The 10,328-nt window shown below is 39.9% G+C and overlaps 2 long non-coding RNA genes across 2 annotated transcripts in view; one reads left to right on the forward strand and one right to left on the reverse strand.

Moving 5' to 3' along the window:
* Window positions 1-3,773, reverse strand: part of LOC113916628 — a 29,436-nt gene extending 25,663 nt beyond the window's left edge. The window contains exons 1-2 of the long non-coding RNA XR_003517992.1: window positions 3,738-3,773; window positions 3,525-3,639 (exon numbers count right to left, since the gene is read on the reverse strand). This is a non-coding gene — a long non-coding RNA (uncharacterized LOC113916628). The remainder of the gene's footprint in view (window positions 1-3,524; window positions 3,640-3,737) is intronic.
* A 2,892-nt stretch (window positions 3,774-6,665) lies between these two features.
* On the forward strand, window positions 6,666-9,598 carry LOC113916459. The gene is made up of 3 exons (XR_003517949.2): window positions 6,666-6,744; window positions 7,662-7,813; window positions 9,474-9,598. It is a non-coding gene; the product is annotated as an uncharacterized LOC113916459 (long non-coding RNA).
* The last annotated feature ends 730 nt before the right edge of the window (window positions 9,599-10,328 follow it).

Consider the following 10,328-nt stretch of genomic DNA (forward strand, 5'->3'; position numbering starts at 1 on the left):
GTACTTTATGGAAGGAAGTCACTGTGCACAGCCCACACTTAAAAGTGGGAAGTTATGTTCCATCTCTTTGAGAGCAGAGTATCTATGTAAATTATTTCCAATACTTCTGCATAGATTTGTCCACCCCGCCCCCATTTATATTTATTTATATCATAGATATTTATTTTATATGTTGCTTTAGTGTGGTGCTCAAAATTTTCCAGTGGTTTTGTGTTTTAGTACTTTTTAACTTTCTGGCACTACAGAAATGCTCTAGGCTCTTTTTGTGTATTTTCTACTCTAGTCAATAGAATTAGCCATTTCTCCAAAGAATCCTAACCAGCCCTTTTAGTAGAGAATGGTACTGGAAATCAAGTTCTGAGCACTAAGTGTGCTAGTTGCTACTGGGCTATCTTGCTTCCATGCCCTCCTAGCTAATAGAGCAAGCAAATATACATGTGTATATTATCCTGTGTATATACACATATTTACAAGTATTTCTATGTGTAAACATCTGTATCTATATTAAACTAAAAATGAGCTTATATTGATGTCCTTCCTCCCTCCCTTTCTCTCTCTTTCTTTTCTTTCCTGGTATTCAAATTACACACATATTAGGCCTTTTGAAAATAAAATTTTCCCTCAGCTCTTGGATGTTTTGTTCTTTTCTTTCCTCTTTGCCTTTTAGTTTGGGAAGTTTCTATTGACCTATCTTCAAGCTCATGATTTTTTCTCAGCCATGTCAAGTCTACTGATGAGCCCATCCAAGGCATTCTTCATTTCTGTTCCAGTGTTTCTGACTTCTGTCATTTCCTTTTAATTCTTTTTTTGAGTTTTCATCTCTCTGCTTATATTATCCAGATGTTCTTGCATGTTGTCTACTCTTAATAGTCCTTAATATATTCAATTATAGATATTTTATTTTATTTTTAAAGATTTATTTATTTATTTGAGAGAGAGTGAGCAAGTGGGAGAGACAGAGAGAATCTCAAGCAGACTCCCTACTGAGCATGGCAGTGGGGGGCGGTGCTCAATCCCAGGACCCTGAGAGCATGACCTGAGCTGAAATAAAGAATTGGACACTTAACTGACAGAGCTACCCGTGTGCCCCTAAATCATAGATATTTTAAATTACCTGTTTGAGAGTTTAATTTGCATGTAACTATTTGTATGTCTTTATTGTCATAATTACTAGAGATGTCTAATGTACAGTTACAGTATCTCATGGTCACCTCTGCGAGGGTTGGCACTAATGAACCACCACCTAATAGATCAGATAAATGTTGAAAGGAATGTATCAAGAATGTGTCTGGGCCATACTTCCTTTTAATTTGTACCTTAATGACTTGAAAGAACTTCTGAATGAACTGATTTATGCCCCATATGTTTACAATTTCTATGCTTATCGTTGCTTCTTACAACTCATTTCTTCCCTCTGGATTTAATTTCCTTCCTTTCCTTTTTAGTAGTTCTTTCTGCAATGAGTAATGATTGTTAATTCAATCTGTCTGTTTCATTTTCATTTTCTTTTTTTTTTAAAGAAGCAGTTGAGTTTTTTTGTTTTTTTTAAAAATTATTTATTTATTTCAGAGAGAGAGAGAGAATGAGAGATAGAAAGCACGAGAGGGAAGAGGGTCAGAGGGAGAAGCAGACTCCTCGCCAAGCAGGGAGCCCGATGTAGGACTCGATCCTGGGACTCCAGGATCATGACCTGAGCCGAAGGCAGTTGCTTAACCAACTGAGCCACCCAGGCGCCCTCATTTTCATTTTCAATCACATAATGTTTTAGCTCAGTATAGAATTTTAACTGATAATTATTCTTGGTCAACATGTTGGCAATATTCACTGTATTTTAGTTTACATTGTTACTTTTGAAATAACTGATTTTGACTAATTGTTTCTTTGGACGTCATATATTTTTTCTCTCTTCTTGTTTTCAAGACTTTTTCTATTTTTTATGTTCTGTAGTTCACTGCCATATAGGTATGATTCTATTTTGCTCAAGACTCATTGTACTTCTTATATCTGGGTTCACCTTTGGCAAGAGAGCTAACGAGGTTCATGTACTTTATTCTCTCAAGTTAAAACTTGAGAATAAACTTAATTTAAATTTGGTGGCAATCTTTGCCAAATGGGACCGAAGTTTCCAGAGACAAGGAACAGAGTTGAAATCCAGTTTTGAGCATATGGACTGGGCTAACACTGTTTCTCCTCCCACTACTAACACATGGGCCTGATGGATAAAATATGAGAACAGAAACACAACTAAATAGTATCTCTAAAAAAAGAAATGGAAGTCCTTGGATGCTTGAAACAAAGAGGTAATTTGAAATCAGAGAAACATGTTTGTAGCATGGCATCATGATAACCTGGGCCTATGTAAGGTATACATTAGGACTGAGACTCTTGTATCAAGCCAGAGCCCTATAAAGGCTGCTGTGGCAAATTATATTTTCCAAAGATGGCCAAAAGGATATTTTCAGTCCACATATTCTTATAGATACTTGTCCCACCATCAAAAGATGGAGTCTAATTCCTCTTCTCTTGAATCTCTTATGTCTCACTTACAACCAACAGAATGCAGAAGTGATGTTGCATGACTTCTGGGTCTAGATTACAAAAGATGATGCATCTTTCACTTTGCTTGTTGGAACACTCATGCTGGAGGCCTGCGCTGCCATGTAAGCTGTCCCCCTGCCCTCAGGCGATCATGCTATCAGGAAGCTCCATGTGGAAGACCTCATGGAGAAGCCCTGAAACTATACATAGGGAGAGATGCCTGGCCAGCTCCCATCTGCTCCGGCTGAGGCCACACCCCAAACTCACTTCTAGCTCCAGTCACTGTATGACTATAACCACTTGAGATCTTGAGCCAGAACTGCCCAACAGAACCAGTATCAAATTTCTGACCCACAGAGACCATGAAATAATAAAATGACTTTATTTTATATTTATTTATATCATTTTAAACCACTTAAGTTTTATAACAATTTGTTATACAGCAATAGCACCTGGCACCACTATTCTTTCAGTAAAAAATGGACTAAAAGCATCCTTTCCACTGACTCATTGGAAATAGTTTCTTTGGAGAAATCAAAAGTCATGAGGGCTCTCTCCTGAGATTGTGAGCTATGAAGACCATTTAAATATGGATTGTTGATTTCTTTTCATCACATGGCAATTGTCTTTCAGAAAATAAAGCTAACATGGACTCAAGTAGAGCCAAGACATGGAGGGAAAGAGTCCCAAACACAATATTTGAGTACCTGGATCCAACTATGCCTGAATTTGTAATTACATGAGTCCATATATTTTGGTTTTTGCTTTAGTTTGTCTGAGTTGAATTTTTGTTACTTCTAACTAATAGGATCCTGACAATTATAACTCTACTATTCCAGACCAGTTCATACCAAAGAGATAAGAAGTGGAAACAAGCTGGCCTATGAGGTAGACTATTATACCAGTGGCTTAAATGAACCACCTCCCGGATTCATGCTCTCCATTGGCCCCTCCCACATCGAGTCTGGGTTTAACCATATGAGTACCTGATAAGTGTTTGCATTTTGGGCCTGATCTTCTTGGAAGACTTTCTTCTAGAACCCAGCTGCTGCACGGAAGTCGAGGATACTCTGCTGCACGGAGAGGCCATGTGTAGAATTCCTAGAAGATGAGATAGAGATATCCCATGTGGAAGAACACTGAGGTACCCCAGCCCAGCTCCTCACTGAATGTAGCCACATGAGTGATACAGCCAATACCATGTGGAGCAGAAAAACTGCCCAGCTGAACACATCAACCTGTAGAAACATAAGAAATGATAAATTGTTACTGTTTTAACCAACTAAGTTTTGGGGTAACTTGTTAGGCAGCAAAAGGTAACTGAAATAGCCAAGGATCAGAACACCAGTCAGGGGCGCCTGGGTGGCTCAGTTGGTTAAGCGACTGCCTTTGGCTCAGGTCATGATCCTGGAGTCCCGGGATCGAGTCCCACATCGGGCTCCCTGCTCAGCAGGGAGTCTGCTTCTCCCTCTGACCCTCTTCCCTCTCGTGCTTTCTATCTCTCATTCTTTCTCTCTCAAATAAATTAATAAAATCTTTAAAAAAAAAACCACACCCAGTCAGTAGGTCTTAAATAGTTGCTCAAGACAGAGTGCCAGTGATATTCATTCATTCATTCATTCATTCTTTCTTTCAATGCAGCATTTAATGAATGTCTACTATGTACTGATCAATAAAAAATGTAAAAAGCCCAGGAAAAAACTACAAATGGCAAGAAAATGTGCACAATCACTAGTAAATAAAGGATTTTACCTTAGAATTTGATGTTTATCTTTTTCAGAAGATTTAAAATGGTTTTGGCCTGTGAGGGAAATAACTTCTGACTATTCAATACTGACAACCAAATTTTCCATCATAGAAAGGGAGCCAGGGGCTATGTTTTAAGGCCTCGTTCTCCCAAGGTATATTCTAATTACCTATATTTATGGATAGATGAATTATTTTAAGGTTTAATGGAAACATACTTTCATTGCAGTGAGAAACTAGTCATTATTTTCTGCCTTGAAATTTATTCCTTCATTGAGGGCATCTGACTACCTGGATTCCACTTTTAGTTCCATCACCTGGTAGGTTTATGACCTTGGGGGAAGTATTAACCATTCTAAGCTATGATTTCTCCATTTATTAAAAGGCATAATAGTATATACCTTACATTGTAAGCCCTAAACAAAATATTATTATTATTATTACTTAAAGATTTTATTTACTTATTTGACAGAGGGAGTCACAGTGAGAGAGGGAACACAAGCAGGGGGAGTGGGAGAGGGACAAGCAGTCCTCCCACGGAGCAGAGAGTCTGATGCGGGCTCTACCCCAGAACCCTGGGATCATGACCTAAGTCGAAGGCAGGCGCTTAGCGACTGAGCCACCCAGGTGCCCCAGAACATCTATTTGCTTTCCTTTATTTGAAAGAAAATAGCGGTCATCTTTGCTTCCTAAGAGGCAAAAACCAGTATGCCTTCTTAGTATTAACTAAGAAGTTTTCTTTCCTTTTCACTCCATGTTTTGGGAAATTAAAGATTTTAGTAAAATGTTAACCTTGAGAAAATGTATTAATGTATTTTTTTTTAAAGATTTTATTTATTTGACAGAGAGAGAGAGAGAGAGCACAAGCAGGGGGAGCGGCAGGCAGAGGGAGAAGCAGGCTCCCAACTGAGCAAGGAGCCCAATGTGGGGCTCGATCCCAGGACCCTGGGATTGTGACCTGAGCCGAAGGCAGTTGCTTAACCAACTAAGCCACCCAGGCGCCCCAGAAAATGTATTAATGCATTAAATGATTTTTATACCCATAAGCATTACCTTCTTATATGATACCTGAAGGAGTTGGTGAAATATCTGAACATGCTTAGTTTTATAAGGTGATGGGGAAGCAGGGAGAAAGAACTGAGCTCATCTTTTCCATTTTGGAATAACACATAAAGGTGTAATTGACAAAGGAGAGAGCTCTGCTTTCAAGGGATTCAGGTTTGAGGAGTGGACAGTAAGTGCTAGCCAAGTTGGGAAACTTTGGGAAGTTGTAATTTGCCGAAAGTAGAAAGCCTCTATGTACTGAGAACATGGAAATTGTGGCCCCAGCTTGGGTTTGGATTTTGCCACAGCTCTCCTGATCTGGTCAATTCATATCCTCATGTTTGAGGACTTGAGGATATGGTATGTATTGTCCTGTGATATCCTGTGCATTTGAATTATACTCTTACTCTTTAGAATGACAATGATAATTCTAATTACAGAATTGCGTAAAGTAGTTCAAAGTAGGTATAAGCTGGAAAAATATTTGACGGACTCTTTAGCCTCATATTCTTCCTCTTCTGCTGAAATACTGAAAACTTGGCACAGGTCAGATATTTGTGGGAGGCCCTAGAGCTTTGATTTCTGCAGGGTCTCTACTTGAAGATAGGTAATTGATGAACACACACACACACACACACACACACACACACATTATGGCTCTGATGACTTAATTCCTTCTTTACAACTCTTCAGTTCCATTCATAGGAGCACTGACAAAAAGTCTAGCTCTTAACAGAGCATAAAGCCAGGGGGATTGACTGAGAGGGTTCTGTGAACTATCCTAAAACATCCATGGATATACCTAAAGCAATTCATGAAGCTTTGCCCTCAGGAGCATTTGTGGGCTCCTGGATGAGATTTGCTGATTTTGTGGACATGCCTCACTCACAGTGTCTTCTTCCTCACTTCTCTGGAGAGGTAGCATCAAAGACAACGAGACATGGGTCCCTGCTGGTTGGCAAGTGGGTTGTGAGAAGAGTGCTATAAATGTCCTAACCCGACCGGGTAGATCGGATTTCAGAGTAAGATATTCCTTCCATCCCCCCTCCCTTTCTCCTTCCTTCTTTTCCTTTCTCCTTCCCCCATCCTCCTTCCCTCCCCCCTCTTCTTTATTTTCCACATATTTACTCAGCACCTCCTCTGTTTCTGACACTGTGGCTCAGGGCTTGGGTTGTGAAGTAGTTCTCCTTTATTACCCGTTTGGTCTTCCGCGGTTTCGGTTCTGCCGCTAACCTCGTGGTAAAGCAGGGCAGCCTCCTTCTGACGTCACAATGCCTGCGACATTCCCCTCACGTCACCTCATCACGTAGACATTTTATAATCTCACAGCATTACAAGAAGGGTAAATGCGGCACAGTTAAGATATTTTGAGAGTGAGAGACCATATTCGCTTAACTTTTGTTAGAGTATATTTTTGTAAGTGTTCTGTTTTATTATTAGTTTTTGTGGTTACCCTATTACTGTGCCTCATCTATAAATTAAACTTCATCATAGGTATGTAAGTAGGGAAAAATCATTATGTATAGGAAAAGAACAGTAAATATAGGGTTCGGGTACTATTTGCGGTTTCAGGTATCCACTGGGGGTCTTGGAAGGTATCCCTCGGTGGATAAACCGGGACTGTTGTAGCGGAAAGATGCTCTAGTAGGTGAAGGTGAATATTAAAGCAAGTAATTACAATAAAGTGGGATTATCATTATGTTAAGGGAGGGAGAAGTACTGTTTTTCATTTGGCCAGAACATTTGTGTTTTCCACTCTGATGGCATTCTTCACATTGTGTCTGAAGCTTCGGTCTCCCTTTCTTGGTAGTGCTCCCCTAGAAGGTCTCATTTAGCATGGTATCCCCACACCCAGTCCAAAGCCTGACATTTGAAACCTAATAAGAATTTTTTGAATGAATAAACGCTCTATGAATATTGTTGAACAAATGTTTTATTCAGCTTTTTAAATCCATAGTCCTGAACATATGGTTGGCACATAAAAAATATTAGTCAATGAAATGAGAGTCATCTATTTTTTTATAATGTGGTTTTTAAAATCTCTGCACCCAACGTGGCGCTTGAACTCATGACCTGAGATCAAGAGTCACATGCTCTACTGACTCAGCCAGCCAGGCAGCCCCTAGTTATTGAAATGAATGAATAGTCATGGTATTGTGAACAGCAGTTGTTGTGGAGGAAAAATACTGACTCAGGATGGAGTGGAGTTGGGGATTAAGACCTACTTCTGCCATGTACTAAGCTGTAGTTACTGGAGCCAAATACAACCTCTCTCGGGTTCTGATTCCTCATTTGTAAGGTGAATGTAACTGCCTGTCCTGCCTCCTTCACAGATTGGTCATCAGTCAAATTGCTTAATGTAGTTGAAGTGCTGTGAAGCACTGTATACATCTCACCATTCAGCACCTGCTTGCTGCAAGAAAGGAAGGGACTTTCAGTACAAATAAGAGACCAGCATCACTTTTCTTTGAGGAGCTCTTGGAAGGTAGAGTGCTTTCCATCTTAACCACCATTCTCCTTGCTATGTTTTTTACTGTCACAAATCCTTTCTCAACCTCCTTCTTCCCTAAATATCAAAAGAAACAACATCATTCTTTTATACTTTTTCCCTTGGCATTTTATATTGAAATGTGTCAAACTTACAGAAAAGATGAAAAAACATTGTAGTGAACACCTTATACCTTTTATCTAGATCACCAGTTAATTTTTTAAAAGATTTAAAAAAATTATTTATTTCAGAGATAGAGAGAGAGAACGAGTGGGGTGAGGGGCAGAGGGAGAAGCAGGTGATGCCGGGCTCAATACCAGGACCCAGGGACCCTAGTTCTTGTGGCACTAAATCTAAAGGATCACAGGTCTTGTTGATTTGGAAAGGTGGTAAGTCAAATGGGCCGTGATCTTGACAGTATGTGTATTAATTATCTCCTTCATTCATCCATTCCTCTATCAACTCATTCATTCATTCAGTTAATATTAAATGAGCACCTAATATTTAAGTCAAGCTCTGTGTAAGCCTCTAGGGTTAGCAGTGATGAAAAAAATGAGGTCTCATGTCCCAGTCCTCATGGAGCTTATAGTGTTAATAAGGGACATAGAATTGTCACATAATAGGAACAAAGCTGAAAGTATGACTGTGGCAAATAAGAAAGCTGGGGAATTTAAACCTCAGTATTTCTTCAAAATTTAGAGGCAATCATTATATAATGCATGATTATTCTGTATACCACTAAGAAAAAAATGATCCACAATGGAAACCCTAAAAGGGAATGTCACATTTAGCTGGGGTACCAAAGGGCTGTCCTGCTCAATAAAAGGGTAAATGAGGAAAATATGATCTCACAGTAAGGGGCAGCAGGGCAACTTGCTGGTCTCAATCTTGGCACTGGGTGGTAGGAGGAAAATAAGACTCCCCTAAGAATCCCAATGCCAAGTCAGTACTAAAGGGTTTTCAATCCGAATTCACATTGATACTGTGTCCAAAAAACTCAAGCAGATAATTTAAAGGGATTTCAGGTTAGTAGTTCCTTGAGATGACTGGTAGAAACAAATGCAAATCTTGCTGGAAGAATTTGACTTTAATCTGGGCCAGCAGTGACTGGGAGGCTCCATTTACTTATAGGACATACTCTCATGCTTAAGGGGAACGGAACATGCATCACTGACTTGATGAAACATTGTAATCAGGGTGGTGTGGGTGGCTTTCCTGATACACTGATGCATGGACTGACATTGAGATCTGACGGACAAAAAAGCTTTACCTTCGGGAAGAGGGTGGGAAGAACATTCTAGTTGGAGGCATGAGCACATACAAAGGGCCTTCAGAGGGGGGAGATACAGAGAATACAGGAAACTGGAGAGGCCTGGGATGCTGGAGCAGTAAAGCAGGGAGTGTGGTGGTGCGCAAGGCTAGAGGGCAGGGCTCAGGTGAGGCTGCGCAGGCCTATTTAGGCCACATGAAGGACTTTTGTCCAGATCTTAAGAGAGATGGGAGCTGAAAAGGGTTTTGGAAGGAGAGATTGAGAGGATCACATATGAGTTTAGAAACAATGGTTTTGGCTGCATAAGGAAAATATATTGAGGGTGGATAGAAGCCTAGTGAGTAGTGCTCATACTCTAACCTTGAGACATGACTCTTTACTTTGCAGAAAAGATAACTCAGAAAGACTGAGGCCCACTTTGGACTTTACTGTGTGAAAGAGAATAATCTCAGACATGGCAAGTTCAGAGAGTATCACCATGCCAGGTGGTCTGCCGCTGATGGGGGGTATCCTGGGGAAGGATGTGGGTAGAGTATAAAGGTGGTGGTTTGGCTTTCTTATAATATATCTTATAAAATGTTACTTGCCTTTTTTTTTTTTTGGTCCCTAAGTGAGCTGCCCAAAAGCCACACGGTTAAAGAGATTTTCACAGTGCAGATGATAATGTTTTTCTTAAATCCCATCTGTCTTATTTTTTAATAAAAATCTGCTATAGTTCAATAACTAGGGCTTGTTCTACACTAAGAAACGCAGGGTGTGGTCTCAGTGTTTGAATTTGCTGTAGTTTGCCTTTTTGCAGATGCCCTGTCCCTGGCTTTTTGTGAAGAGTATTTTATCTTTAAGCTCTAAGTACAGTGTTAGAGGGACGCCCGGGTGGCTCAACTGGTTAAGCATCTGCCTTCGGCTCAGGTCATGATCCCAGGGGACTGGGATCAAGTCCCGTGTCAGGCTCCCTGCTCCGCAGGGAACCTGCTTCTCCTCTGCCTCTGCCTCTCTCTCTGTCGCTCTGTCTTTCATGAATAAATAAATAAAATATTTCAAAAAAATATAGTGTTAGAAAAGAGTGACTTCAAACACCTAAAAGATTTAAATGTGCTCTTTTGTTTTGAAGATTTGCTTTATAAATAAGCATACAATTATATAAACGTGTATTAACGGGATCACGTAGTACATAGTGGGGTTTTACTTAGTGAAATTATTTTTTTCCCATTTTCTTTTTAACTTGCTTCCCTCCATTGCCTA

This window comes from Zalophus californianus, chromosome 1, assembly GCF_009762305.2.
Source record: "Zalophus californianus isolate mZalCal1 chromosome 1, mZalCal1.pri.v2, whole genome shotgun sequence".
Classification (NCBI taxonomy): domain Eukaryota; kingdom Metazoa; phylum Chordata; class Mammalia; order Carnivora; family Otariidae; genus Zalophus; species Zalophus californianus.